Source organism: Nomia melanderi, chromosome 7, assembly GCF_051020985.1.
Source record: "Nomia melanderi isolate GNS246 chromosome 7, iyNomMela1, whole genome shotgun sequence".
NCBI lineage: Eukaryota > Metazoa > Arthropoda > Insecta > Hymenoptera > Halictidae > Nomia > Nomia melanderi.
Window position 1 is genome coordinate 15,773,522 of NC_135005.1, and position 14,868 is coordinate 15,788,389.

Consider the following 14,868-nt stretch of genomic DNA (forward strand, 5'->3'; position numbering starts at 1 on the left):
CCCGGCGCGGAGTGAGAAATCAGATAACGTTTATGAAATCCTGGGAAAAATAGGAGCACGGTATACTTTCTAAGGTTAACTCCTAACAGAAGTCGGTTGCGGGCCTCAATGAACCCGTGAAACTTTCTGAGAAACTCCTGACATTCGGTGATAGTGTAAGATATCCCATAGTAGCGGCGTTTCTTTCGAATAATCGGAAATTCTCGTCAGGAACCGCCGCAGCTACACGGCGTTACAAGCTGTAACTTGTCAGAACACCGCGCTAACAAGCGCGCGGAACGACTACAATGTTGCAAGAATTCAATCAACCATGTTATTCTTCCAGCAATCCCGCGGCAGGTGAAACCAGGCGCAATAAGGAAATCACGCGAACCGCTTACATAAAGTAGAACGAAATTCGCAAATTTCTCTAACGGTCTCCGTGCATCCGAGCGCCGTGCGGCGAGCGGGGAACAAAACCTCCGCGCGCGAACGTTAAAGAACACCCTGGAACGTAAGCTACGAGCAGCGGCCACCGTAAGTCCTCCTGCTTCCATATCTGAATCGGTAGAAAAGAAAATCCGTGATTTTTCACGGAACTTCTACGCGTCCCGTATCTCGACACAATTATCCCAGATCGTTCGAGCAGATAGGGCGCATGGAAATGCGGTACGGGATCGTTGCGCGTGCTTAAGATCGATAATTAATAATATCACACGGTCGCGCCATCGAGGAAACAGGTAGATACCGAGGGACTCCGGCGTGGAAATGCCGCGTTATTGCCGATCGTCGCGCGTCGGGAGTGCGCGGGCACGCAACAAAGTCTAGGCCGGCCACGCCTTTCTGTCCCGTAATTAAGACGAGATAGGAAAGTGCCCACGGTCGTGCGGTATCGGCGGAACAGTCGATATATAATCGGTAATCGCGGTACCGATATTAACGCCGAGCCGCGGCCGCCTCGCTCGTTGCGGCGATCTCACCGGTCCGTGAAACGTACGCCGGCCTCTCGTTCTTATTAATTGGAATTATCCATTCCAGATACCCCCGGCCCGCCCCTCCCGCCGCCTGGCCGGCCAAGCGTGATCAGAGTCGAGTCGCGAATCCGTCTATTAGCCGCGTCCCGGCGACCAGTTCCCGCGATTAACATTTCACGCTGCAACGACGATATTGGCCCGTCGCTGCGAGCCGACGTTTACTAATCGTCGTTCGGTAGAGACGTCCCCGTTCCACTGTGGGAGCTCGCTGGATCTTGCCCGGTCGTTGTTGGCTTCCCTTCGCCGTTAATTAATGAACACCCGTAACGGTGTAAATCATTTAGCCGGCTGGGAGCCAGACGTTCGGTAGAAAGCCGTAATTTCAGGGCGGCTAGGACCGCTACGCGCGGTAGGTCACGTGGGATGGGAGGGGCTTGCCGCCACGCCCCGCCACGTAGCGGTACGCTATTGGCTGCGGCGATTGATGAGCGATACGATCGGGACTTTCTTAGTAGTTCCGTCGATTAGCTTCGTTAGGAGTCTATTCTGGTATACTTAATCGAAACGTTACGCCTAAGAGATAGTTGATTCAATTTCTGTAATATCAGGATTTTTAGGTAATCGATATCGCGTAGTCTACTACTGGTTCAGATTATATCGTAGCGCTGCAGAAGTCATTCGACTGGTTTCTCGCGCGAGTTCTTGAAATCGGCTGAACGTTTCGCGTTCGAATATTGAAAATGTCGGTCGCGATAATTGAGGTGGGCGGTGTCGGTCACCAGCTGCCCTGTAAATCGTGGCTTGTTACGTGAAAGGATAATTGCCGCGATACGGCGAGATCGGAGACATAAACCGCGTAAGTGGCGGCGTTAGTTTTCTAGATCGTGTAAACGGTAAATAAGCATCACTCGAATTCTCATTAAATCCGCTCGTTCCGCGAGCCTGCCGCGACGCGGCGCGACGCGACGCCATAAAACCGTCCGGCCCCGCTCGCGACAAGATTCCACGGTGTAATCCGCGCGTTTACAAATTGCCGGAACGGGTCGGCGCGGCGCGCTGTTTATCTCGCGCAAAACTCTCCGCGGCCATCGGCTCAATTACGCGCGCATTACCGGCCGCTCTTAATTACGAACGCGTCCGTTGTTGTTATTAAACGCGCGGCCGCGTCGGATCCGGCCAAACGGGTTCCACGACGAAAACGTAACGCGCGCGTACCTGCTACCGCGGAACGAGCGCAATTAATTACACCGTCGCGCGACGCACGGCAACCTTCTGTCGAACTACCGTGGCAGCTGTTCGATTGCGTTAACCCCCTTGCCTTAAGCCGCGTGGCCACTGGCTCCGTTTCGCTTTCCGATTTCGTTCCTCGGCTTGTCGAACCTTTTTCACGGTTCGCGAGGCTTATTAGCTTGGACATCGGCGATTTGACTTGGCATTGCGTCGAAATATGGCGGAGCGGGTTATGTCTGTGAATTTGAAAGTGTTTCTCTGGAAATATTCATTTTCTGAGGTTATCGAGAAATTACACGTGAAGTATCGTTAATTCGCAAAGATAGTTTATTTTAATATTTCATATGTTTTGGTGCATCGTAGAAGATGTAATATTAATTATCAAATTTTACTATATTCGACGCGTTTAGTTTGAAAGTGACTTAAGTGCAGTTAAAAAAGATTAGAGGATTATTAAAGAGATTACGTGGAATTATAAATATTGTAACGATTAACTTGATTCTCTCGATGAAACGGACTTAAGCGAGTTTTAAAATAAACGGCTGATTCGGTCGTACGCAAACACTTAGACATTGTGAGCATCACTTTATATTGGGTTTAAGTAGGTTCCGATGAGGAATTTATATGGAATATTAAACGAATATAAGAAGTTTCTAATTGTACGGCGATGAATGACATTTTTTCAAGAATCATTGACTGATTCCCCGAGACGGCTATTAGGCTGATTGGTAACGATTTAATAGAAGGAAATCGATCTATTCATCAAACAACCTCTCGTTCCAACCGATCCACTTTAATTCGCGCGTGGAAAGTCAGCCTCGGTACGGGCAGTCGATAATAATTAAGCGGGCCGGTGTTCAAGGTGCTCGTTAATTATTGGGTTTTTCATCGGCCGTGAACGGTTCACATGTGTTTCTCATTCCTGGAGATCCGCAGCTTTCCCGCCTCGCTGAGTTATTTCGTTATTCGGCGAGAAAGCACCGGTTAAACGACCCCGCACGCGATTTACGCCTATTTAATACCGATAGCGAAATGGAGGACGACGCGTTTAACCCTGTTTCGATCGAAATTCCTGCCGGTATTGATCGTGCGCGGCGCTCGCCGAGTGTAGGCCACCGCGGAGAACGTATCAACGCGAATTCCTGGGAACGTATAATTGTCCAAGGGAAATTTTCATATCCACCATTCTTAGAACTGAAATTAACCTGAAAATTAATTCGGTCGATGCCTATCGGGGAATATTGGAAATCGATTTGATATGCCATTGTGAAGTTCGTTTCTAACGAAACGATTTATTCCCATTTATGTGGATTAGTTAGGGATCGTTCGTACGCGGACGGGAATTCAACGTTAATTTTAATCCCCCGGCGAAAGGGAGAGCCGCGGAAAGTTAATTACATCGAGACGAGCAATTGATTCCCTTTCAAGACGCGAGCGCGCCCTCGCCGAGAAGCACCGTTCGAGCAGCGCCGTAGAAAAGAAGGAAAATTGTCTGATGACCTGTACAGTTACGTCGCTGATCGAGGAGCACTCGGCTCGTGGTTCAGAGTTCGCGCCATGAGACAAACTCGCCGTGGTAAACACGTACTCACGTGCTTGGGAAATCGCTGCTCTTGCGAACAAGATACTATTCGATACTGGCAAATATCATCTTCGCGATGCTTTACGATAAAACATCTGGAACTCGGGGAACAAAAATGAACACGGACGGGAAGAATTCTCATCTAAATTATATAAAAATTCAGAATGATCTCCACCTATTGATTATCGATTTTTAATACTTCCTGCGTTTATTTGCATATTGAATTTCTTAAACGTTTCGTAAACGTTTGCAGTTCTCATTACTCTATTACATAAATATCTACGTTTGGACTTCGAATTACCAATATCATCAATGCATAAGCTCCAATTTTAATTTTTCTACGACCAATAGAATGAAATATACCACAAGTTTTCATAAATCTAGCATTTAAAGACCTTGAAGCAACCATCGAAAGCCTTAAAGCAATGTTTTCTTTCCGGCTGTTCAAAGTGCACGGAAAACTCGCATGTTCTCACGAGGATTCGCCGCGGAGTTTAGTCCCATTTGAAGGCGACGATTCATTCGAGGACCCTCCACGCTAAACGCGCTAATGAATTCCTGAAAGGGTGAGTTCGTGCGGGTCCCGGCCCGACACACTCGAGACGCGCGGCGCGCTTTTTCTGGAAACCCATCTTCCGAGCGCGCCGCGCCGCGCCGCGCAGGATATTCAAGCGTCGGAAGTGCCTCGAGGTGCTTGACAATTTAAGCTGCTTACCGCGCCGCGCGGGATCTAATGCGAAGAGTAACTGCCTCTGGATTAACACGTTAACTATCAAGCGAGACCCCTTCCAAGTTCCCTGCAGCCGCGCGGGAATGAACTTGCCGCTTCCTGCCGGGGAATCTTCTTTGATGGAGCGAGCGCAGTCCGTGGAAAACGCTCTTTCCGCTCGAAATCTTCTCCCCGTTTCATTCATCTTAATCGTAACTTCGTTTCCGGTGTTAGAATTCATCGTTGAATTGTCCGGAATGACAGAGATCTGTCCGAACGTTCGTCCAATGGGATTCGAAGATGGGAGTCGGCGATTTTTCCGTCGAAAGAACGCTCGAGAAGACGAAGTTCGATTTAATAGCCGATATTAGGTGTACGGTTTTTGTGGAATACTAGAATTTAGTGGTCAACAATCGAAGTAAACGATATATTCAGACGTTCCCAGTGCTATGAAGATGAGAAACGTGTGAATGGGCCCGAGTTGCAGTATCCAGACACCAAACGTCTCGTCTGAATAGATCCTAAGCTACTTACCGCGCATTCAAATCACCAGCAGGACGTTCGTATTAACCGTACGTTCGCGGATTTATTGCGTGAAACTTAATCGCGCCGTCAGTCTTCGTTCGTAGAAATCTAAATGAACGCTTAATAAACAGCGTAATTTTATAACTTACATTTCTCTCTGTTGCAAAAGAAAAAATTACGGGACATCGGAATTTCTCTCGAAACGTCATGGAAAAATGTCTCACCTTTCTCTCGAAAAATTATGCTGTCGCCCGGGACTCGTTCGTTCCGTCGCGATGGAAAATGGATGTTTAAATAATACAACTTTCCCATAGAAAGTTGTCGTAATTGTTGATACACGATCGAGATCCGCCGCAAAAATAACCTGGAACCGCCATTCTGGTTCTACGCGCTCCTACATTGAAGCACTTAATCCCCCGAGCGAGATTTCTGCTAACAAAAATCGGTTGAATTTGATAAGCCTGAAATATTGAGACGTGTAAAAAATGCACGACCGTCGGCCGCGGATATTAATTCGCCCTCCTATTCACCGCCGTGACGGTCCCAACGAAAATTTGAATTTTTACGAGACACACGGCTCGGAATACCGGCGACGATTTCACCGGATTAAAACGGCTCGGTCGCCGTTTCACGGTTTCTTTGCTCCGCCGCTTCTTTTTGGGGGCCGCGGTGGCCACGCTCGAGTCGACGCGACACCGTCGGCGTGTTTTCGGCGGCCATATTTCAGCCGGAGACGCTCGAGCGAGTCGTGCTCCCAGGCCAGCAACGAATGATTAGCGTCGCTCCTCCGACGAGAGCGTGCAACCTCCGCTAATTACTCGGTAAAATCGACGAGACCTTCGCCGCATTATCTTCACTGGGATATCGGGATCACGCCGACTTTGCGCGGATACGAAGATCTCCGGGACTCCGCCATCTTGGACTGAATGATCGGACAGACGAAGAGGTTAAGCTGAAAATTGTCTTCGCGCACGTGAAGTTTGATTAGTTTGATTTAACCCTTTGCACTCGGAAGTTTTGCACTAGAAATATTTTGAGGAACAAAGCTAGTTTATTTCAATATTTCTCAAATTGATACAAGGTATAATATTAAATATCGAATTTTATAGTTTCACTGTATGAAATGAAGTGAGTGAGTCATCTCTCGAGTGCAAAGGGTTAATATTTGGAACGATTGCTATTTTCGCAACGTTGGAAGATTACTTTCTGTTAACCTCGAAACTTGGAAATTTGTATAAAAATTCTTGTTGACCCGAAGACATTAACACTGGATTCACGGAGCTATTAAGATATAAATATTCTAATGATTCTCGAAGAACCTTCGCTAACATTCTCCACGCATCAAAGTTCTGACGAGGAAAATAGAAGCTCTGAAGAATGTTGTAACACTGTCAATTTTCCCTTGGATACTATACAAATTGCTTTGCTAATAGATTGCGAAACCGTCCGAAGTGCCAATGGCTATTAAGACTCTATGAAAATTCCGCGACTATCAACTAAAGCCCCGAATCGACGCAAAAACGAGCGATTCACCGAAGCGCAGAGAATCCGATCGACGGATCTCCCGTTCGTCAGTGGAACTGCTAGGGGTGGCCTCGGCGGAACGATTAATCAGTCAACTCCGCGGAAACGGCGCTGGCAAGAAAGGGTCAGCGATAAAACTGGGAAGAGCGGGCGGAGAGAGACAGAGAGGAAGAGTGGAATGAGCAACGGGCGGGGAGGACAGGGACGGCCAGGCACTCGATGCTTCACAGATTTATCATCGCCCGGAGCAACGGACTCCCGGGCGAGCGGCGCGCATTCAATTGCCGTTGCCGGCTTATTCGTCTCCCGTTAATCCCGTCCGATCGTTTGTTACCTCTTAACTCGCGATCCACGGGCAATTATTCTCGGCATTACCGCCCTCTCCGCGGACCGATTGGCCGCACGACGATTAAGTCGGCAAACGGTCTCGAGGCGGTCGCAGGTGGCGAACGAACGAACGAACGAACGAACGCGGCCACAGGACTACCCCTGGACTCCCTCGGAACAGGAAATCATTAACATACCTAATAATGCATAACTCGCCGCCGCTGAAGAATGACCCTCGAGATGGAATTACGCGGCGGCGATAAGGCAAATGAGGTACGATCTGTAGTGCGCCGACTATCTAGCAGCTAACAGTCTGCAAGGTGAAGGCCGAACGCATGCGATTTACGGGGAAACGATTTTGGGATAATGGAGCAACATAGTTCTTCTGTGATTTGAACAGATGAAGAAGAGTATATGTTTTTTCAAAAGTAATGTATGTGTTGTTCATGTATCATCTGTAGTGCGCCTCTTGGCCGACTATGTAGCAGCTAGTCTGCAAGGTGAAGGCCGAACGCATGCGATTTGCCGGGAAATGCTTGTTTTTGGGATAATGGGGCAACATAGTTCTTCTGTGATTTGAAAAGAAGAAGAAGAATGTGTATATGTTCTTTCAAAAGTAGTGTGTACTGCGTTGTTCCTTTTGTCGCGATTCAGTGCGAGGGAAAGCTCGATCCAATAACGAAGCGCATGAAGTAGGGCCCGATATTCCTGAAAAAGCTGGAGGATCCGTTTACGGAGACCGAGGAATTTAGTCTTTTTCCAACGGAGATCCGTAGAATCTCGCGCGGACGAAGGATAAATCATAGTTTGTTCTCGTTGTATCGTTGGTTCCGAGCAAATGTAAATTGTTATGAAGTAATTTATCGAAAGTGGTGGGAAAGAAACGTATTAAGGCTTTTTCCCCGAGCCGGGCGTTTTTAGCAATAAAGGATATTAGAAAATCGTTTATGACGCAGACGCATAAAATTCCCAGTCCACTTACTAATAATACGAACCGGCGAGCCCGCAAGAAGTAGACGGGGTACGTCACGAACCAGATAAGCCGATTAATTGAGAAAAGAGAAATCGCTGGAAAAAATTTTATTGTACGTCTCCGAATGATTTTCTTCTTGCGAGGATCGCCGCCGCGGCGGTTACAGTTACGCTCGTTCAGCGGCGTGTTCTGCGGAATTATTCGGCGGCCGATTCCTCCAAATTCAATCTTCCCGCGCAGAAATCTATGTACGCGCTCGCTGTTAATTTCTCCGCGGCAAGCGATATTTCATAGTTTATATACCATCATTAACAAGAAACCCCCGCGATCATAAATTCCGTCTGATTCGCGAGTAATTAGAAAGGATGTCGATCGTCCCTGATCCTCCCAACAGAAGTCCGGCCGCGTTTATGAGGTTCACGCAGCCGGCGTTCTATTAGGGACCGGCGTAATGCTCTCCGCGTCTTCTATAAATCAACCGGCGTTGCTCATGTGTTTGTTCATTAGTTTCTTTCCGACGGCGAACCATCGCGCGCGATTATCTGCCCGATTAATCTCGAACCGGTCACCGCTCGCGACTCCGCGCCCCCCCGGACGCCGCGGCGCGGACGCTTTTTCGCCGCGTCTTCCCTCGGGACGCGTCTTCTGCCCGAGATACTCGTTCGACCGAGTTCGACCGATTAAACGGTCCCATTCCTGACGGAATCCTATTGACCCGAGACTAACGTTCGGATACGTGTTACTCGATTGTGGCTTAGAAACCGTGGGTTTGTATGTGAAATTTGGTGAAACGGTGCATAGAATGCATGCGATACGAAATGTAGGTGAAATATTCGAACTTTTGTAGTATTTTTTTGGAAATTTTGTTGCATTGTAATTATGCTTTTGAAAGATTGAATTTCTTTTATATTAGAATTACCGCAACAGTTTAAAAGGTGTTCTTGTTAAGCAATTGATGTTTCCGGAGAATTGAATATTGGTAGTGATCTCGAAAATAGATATTTCAGTTGAAGATTGGGTGAAATTTTGTTGCATTGTAATTTTGCTTTTGAAAGATTTAATTTCTTTTGTATTAGAATTACCGCAACAGTTTAAATGGTGTTTCGGTGTTTTTGTTAAGCAATTGATGTTTCCGGAGAATTGAATATTCGAAATGGTCTCGAAAATAGATATTTCAGTTGAATATTGTAATGAATGACTGGGAAACTGAGGATAATCTATTGTTACAATTTTTATAGGGATTAAAATCGCACGAAATATTGCGAGAAATTTAATAATATTATTTACGTGTTCGTCGAGATTTCTTTATTTCTCGAGGATCAGATTCTTGAAAATAAATCTCTTAAGTTTGAGAACCACTAGTCCATGATATTATAAACGTGTAATATAAAACCTGATTAACGTTACCTAATTTGGCTAACTTCGAAGGAAAGTTCGGGCACTTTTCTCCTCCTTCTCCCAAAGTTCCCGTACTTTCACGTTAATTTAAGAGGTAATTGCTCTTTTTACGACCTTACCTCATCTTTCCAAAATACCTGACGATACCGTTCCTCACGAAATTCCCCCGTAAACTTTATAGTTGATATTTAAGGTCTCGGATTATGCGTATGGGACGGTTAATTCTCTTTCGCCGATAACTCATCGTCGGTGAACCTTATTTAACGCGCGTGCAATTTAACCGATTCTACGTGCTGCCTCTAAAATTCCCGCACAATATGTTTCTCGATTGCTCGCGGTGAACTTCGGGATCGCGATACAGCGGCAGGAAATAATATCTTCAAGTGTGCATCAGGCTTAACAACGCTCGTGACGTCTTTAGTAAAATACTGTCCGCGTAATCCTCTGCGTACATTGAGGTCCCTTTTGTCGCTCGGCAATGGGAACTAGTAGAGTGCCCGACGCGCGTCGTCTTATTCTACTTCGGTATCCTCGGTTCGTTCAATCGAGTAATTTACAGTTGTCCGGCTGCGAAGCTTCCTCGACCACTTTATCATTATTCCGAACATCCTTGATCTTGGTAAAATTCTTAAAATTCTTAAAATTCTTAAAATTTTTAAAATTCTTAAAATTCTTAAAATTCTTAAAATTTTTAAAATTCTTAAAATTCTTAAAATTCTTAAAATTCTTAAAATTCTCTCCTAAAATTCTTCTAGCTCTTCTTCTTCAACCCTTTCTCTGCAGCGTGAAGTATTAGGAATAATTGGAACATAGGAATTGTTGCCTAGGAGGGTTAATTCAATATTTCCTACACTTAACACTTAGCCAACCGAATGGTGAGATCTCCCACTTTTCATTTAGCAACGTATTGCCTTTTATTCTGTTTATCTTTTCTTCCGTTATTTAGTAAGTATTGACGTGGGATTATTTGCAATTCATCAAATACGGTTCTTGTTTCTACGAAACATAGTTCTTAACTAAATTAATTGAATGAGTATGATTGAAGTTAAAGAAATTGAATTCTAGATTAATTCTAATTTCAATAGACGCACTGGAAGCTTCTATAGATTTTCGAGAAGTCAATTGAACTGTTCGGTAGTTTTAGTCGACGCATCGTCGGATGTACGATTTTGGAGAGACACAAACGTAAAGTGCATCCTTCTCTTGCGAGACAGAAGAACTTTCTCTAATCTCGAAGGATCGCGTCGCTCGTGTGAATATATGCTCTTATTTTCAACGTCGCCAGCTCGATTCCCGATTCCCGCGAACCTCTCGCGGATCGAGGGCAGATTCGCCCGATTCCGAGAACCCGTCGCGCTGTTATAGGATAACAGAGCACGGAGATCCAGCAAGTGTAGCAAAGCGTCGGCCGTAGGTGCACGAACGATAAGCCAATCGCGGGTCTACGGCTTCTTTGAATGACAGGAAGCGGAATACGAGTGGACGAACATCTCCGTTGGCTCGGCCGCAAAAAACAATCGACTGCCCGCCGGTTTCTGCGGCCGGTGCCGAACCCTTTTCATTGCGCGGCGCTTACCTTTCAACGAGTCACCGGCCCGCCGGTAATTAATTTCAGCGCGAACGCGGGACAACTCAACTTAATCTCCGCTTAATTAATTTCAACGCGAAACAACCGAAAGAACGGACCGAGCGGTTAATATCCGTCGATCTCGATCCGACGCGGTGACTTAACGAAGCGTGCGATTTTTACAATTCAATCCGTAAGCTACCTCGCGCAATCATTTTCCCCTGTAATAGGACCTTTAATCGATTTAATGATCGACGATCCCGCGAAACGCGTCGGCCCTGATCGGCTTATCCTCCGGAGCATCTGCGAGGCAACTTCACTTGCCCGGATCCTTTTCCACGGAGAAGGGAACACCGCCGACAATAAAATAAACCACGCGTGACACTCGATTATCCTCGACTATGTAATTGCTTCAAAGTAACCCCATCATCTAATCAATTAAAGGACCCACGGCGCAAGAAGGCGCGGGCAGGACGCCGAGTAATTTAAATCGGGTAGCCTGCGCGAGTCGCAGCGCCAACCAGAGCGTATTATTTATTGGATACTTGGCGCGTATCATTAAAACATAGTAAAAGCACGATTTAATGCAGCGAATGATGAATGATGTTTAACCTCTTCCGCTGGAAACGAGCACAGGCGCGACGGAGTTTCGCGCGAAGAATTTCGTGTTTACCTATTTTACGCTAATTTTATGTATTAATCATTTAGTATGGAGTGATGCATTTCGAAACGATCTAGTGTAACGCAAGACTGTTGACGTGTATACGTCATTGGCGATGTTAGAGCGAAAACATCTCGACGTAAGGTTAATATCAATTTCGATTAATGAGAACAGAGATGCTTCGTATTTGAAGCATCGAATTTCAAAATTTAAATATTCTTTGCACTCCGAAGTTTTTCACTAGAAATATTTCAACATTCTCTGATGAGATGATATTTCGTGAAACCAACTCGAGAAATTCACGTGAATTGACGGAGAAAGCTATTGTACATCAATATTTTTTAGATGCATTATATGAAGTATAATATTAAATATCAAACTTTATAGCTTCACTGTAGGAGATCAAGTGACTGAGAATCACCTGCCGAGTGGAAAGGGTTAAATGCAGACTTCCGAATAGAAAATTGTATAGAAATGACTAAACCAAAGGAAAAAAGAGTATCATACCGAATTAAATAGAGAAATAAATCGCACTCGGTGTACAACGACACAACAGTGTCTATAGTTAAACGAGAAACGCAAGTTTTAATGCGACAAAACTGTAGCGCGACAAACAACGAGCGAGATATCGAAGGCGCAGCACGGCCGAGAGCAAAAGCAATTATGCCCACGCCCAGGAAAATTAATATCGATCCCCAAGGAAGACAGTGAGCCGATTGTCGGATTTTTCGAGCGGCCCGACGGGCGATAAATTCATCGATGATTATCGGTGATGCGCGACGGGGAAGTTTTTCATTGGTGTCGCGCGGACTTATTAAAAGACAGACGGTGCCGCGATTTATTAGCCTGGCGTGCAAGCGACTCGCAAAACAATTAAGAAATTGTTTCGGCCGTTAACCCGTGAGGTCGCGGCGTGATTCATTGCCAGTGACGCCTTCCGACTCCGCTTCGCTCGCCTAATGCGATTCTAATAGCGGCGAACGCGCGCGGATGCTCCCCTCCGCTTCCGCCCTGGACTTTTACGCGTCCTATCTGCCGGCGCAGGCGGTTGGTAGCCACACGGGATCAAGGTGGAATAGCGAAATCGTATTATAATTAAACCGATCTTCTTTTAATCTTTCTCGGTTGCCGTTCTAACGTTCATCTGTCAGTCGTACTAACTAATCTAAGTGAGTAATATATCGGTGCAGTGAAACGGTCATTCCTGCGGCGCTTGAAAAAGATGGCAGTTACATTAGATCGAAGTTTCCCGTTGAATTTTATTGAAATATTTATTGCCCGGTTTGTTGCACAATATTTTATCATTCCTCGGTGCACTCGTTTATTTGCTTGTTGGATTTAATCGTGCATTACGAACGCCGCGTGAGAAATAGGGAATAGATAGTTTGAAATTTTCGGGAGGACGTCGCGTCGACGTTAGTTCATTCAATTACAGCTTAATATGACGCTCTATTTATTTATTCAAGAATATTTCGGAGTCATTACAATGTTACCTCTAAATGGTACAATTGTGATACTACAAATAAATATAGAAAAAATTGTTAAAACAGTTAGAGGTTGCAATAAAATCGAATGTCGAGTCTGACTCGACACAGGACTGCTAAGGGTTAACCCTTTGCACTCGGAAGTTTTTCATTGGATATTTTGTGAAACTAACTCAATCATCACTAAATCATACTTATATTGAAGGACAAAGCTACTTTGTTCGGATATTTCTCAAATTGATGCGTTATACGAAGTTTAATATTAAGCATCAAATTTTATAGTTTCACTGTATGAAATCAAGTGAGTCACCTCTCGAGTGCAAAGGGTTAACGTACCAGTTCTGTGAACGTCCGACGTCGAGCCGCGCGAACTTCATCCGTCGTCGAATCAGAATTCAAGAAAAATCGGACGTGTACAGTTAGGCGGTAGAACCGCGAGGTGGCGAAGGGCCAAAGGGCCAAAGGTCCCGTGGCACAGAACGCACCGTCACACTCTTCTTCAATTAGAAGCGCGGCGTCGCTTCGTTTCGCGTATGAATATGCATGCTTCCTGCCGGACGGAGCACGCGAGAACGGTCGCAGATAATAAATATTCGGTCCCGCACGAAAAGACTCGCCCGATAATCATCTGCGTTTCGACGCCCCGTGGCCCTCGCTCTTTGGTGTTGATTTCGGCCCCCTCGGGAACCCTATACGAGTATAAATCGCGACAAAATTTCGCCCGCGGCTCGTGAATCCTCCGACGAAACGATTCGGTCTTCTGCCAAGTTGGCGAGAATCATGCTAGTGTTCCAATAAAAATCGATCTTTTTGTTATTCCGACGAGATAACCGTTCTGAAATATTCCGATTAGTTACTTGTGCATAACTGTTTCTAATTCGAGCCAAGTTATCTCGTAGAAACAATTAACACGGTGATGTAAACGTGTTCTATGCTCGCGAATGTAGGTGCGAATGACGGCAATGACTGTCCTAGTAAGCTTGAATTTATATTTCTGACTAATTCATCTAATTATCAACGCGTTAGATCTCAATCGAATCTACAGAATACTTAATTAAATATAAAATATAAAATATATAAAACATAATCTTATTCTAAGTATGAAATCTCAACGAATCTCCCAAGGATCAACTAATTAACACTAGGTTTATTTTATAAACATTATTTGGTAAATGTTTCAATCGGTTTTCGTGATCCCGTTAGACGAATATGAATCCTATTGTCTACTTCTACATCTACAATTTCCAAAATCTAAATGAATATCAACTTCCCCAGGAACAATAGAATAAACTGTACAATAAACGCCCGTAAACCTAGTGTCAACAAAACCAAAATTCTGTCATCCTACCAAGAATCTCGCTTTTCCTTTCAATTTCATTAGCTAACTTCCTTCTATCCAACAATCTACTCTCAGTCTCGCTTCACCCGGAATCCCCAGAAGTCCGACACAAAGCTTGAAGACAAAGAGGCTCGTCCCTCGAAAGGCCTCGTTCTCGCGTATCGAAGTATTTGCATGAAATTGACAACGCGTCGCAAATCACCGATAGAAAATCTCAATAAAACCGTATACTCCCCGGTCGTTCGAGGGGAGCGCGTCCCGGCTAAGTACACACCGGATCGGCCGACGTGGAACTGGTTTCCAAAAGTGATTCCGTTCTCATTGAGGCGCCGTCCGAAGTTTTCCTCCCCGGTGTGATCCTAATATCCGATCGTCGCCCAGAGCGGGGAAGCGCCGTGAAAGGTTGCGCGCGTTCCCCCGTCGCCGAGAAACGCACTTGACCTGCTCTCCATACCGATGGTGCGCTGTATACTTAGCCGCTCGCGTCGCTGCGGCTATTATGAATATCGCGCGTGATGTACGACGCACCTGAAGGGAAGCCTTTCGCCGATGTTGATTACGAGATTTTATCGGAGTGGAAAGTTGACAACCAGCCG

At 45.6% G+C, this 14,868-nt stretch overlaps 1 protein-coding gene across 4 annotated transcripts in view; it reads left to right on the plus strand.

Moving 5' to 3' along the window:
- The window catches only part of LOC116425178 (uncharacterized), a 439,005-nt gene that overhangs the window by 199,528 nt on the left and 224,609 nt on the right, over window positions 1–14,868 (plus strand). The gene's annotated exons all lie outside the window — the stretch shown is intronic.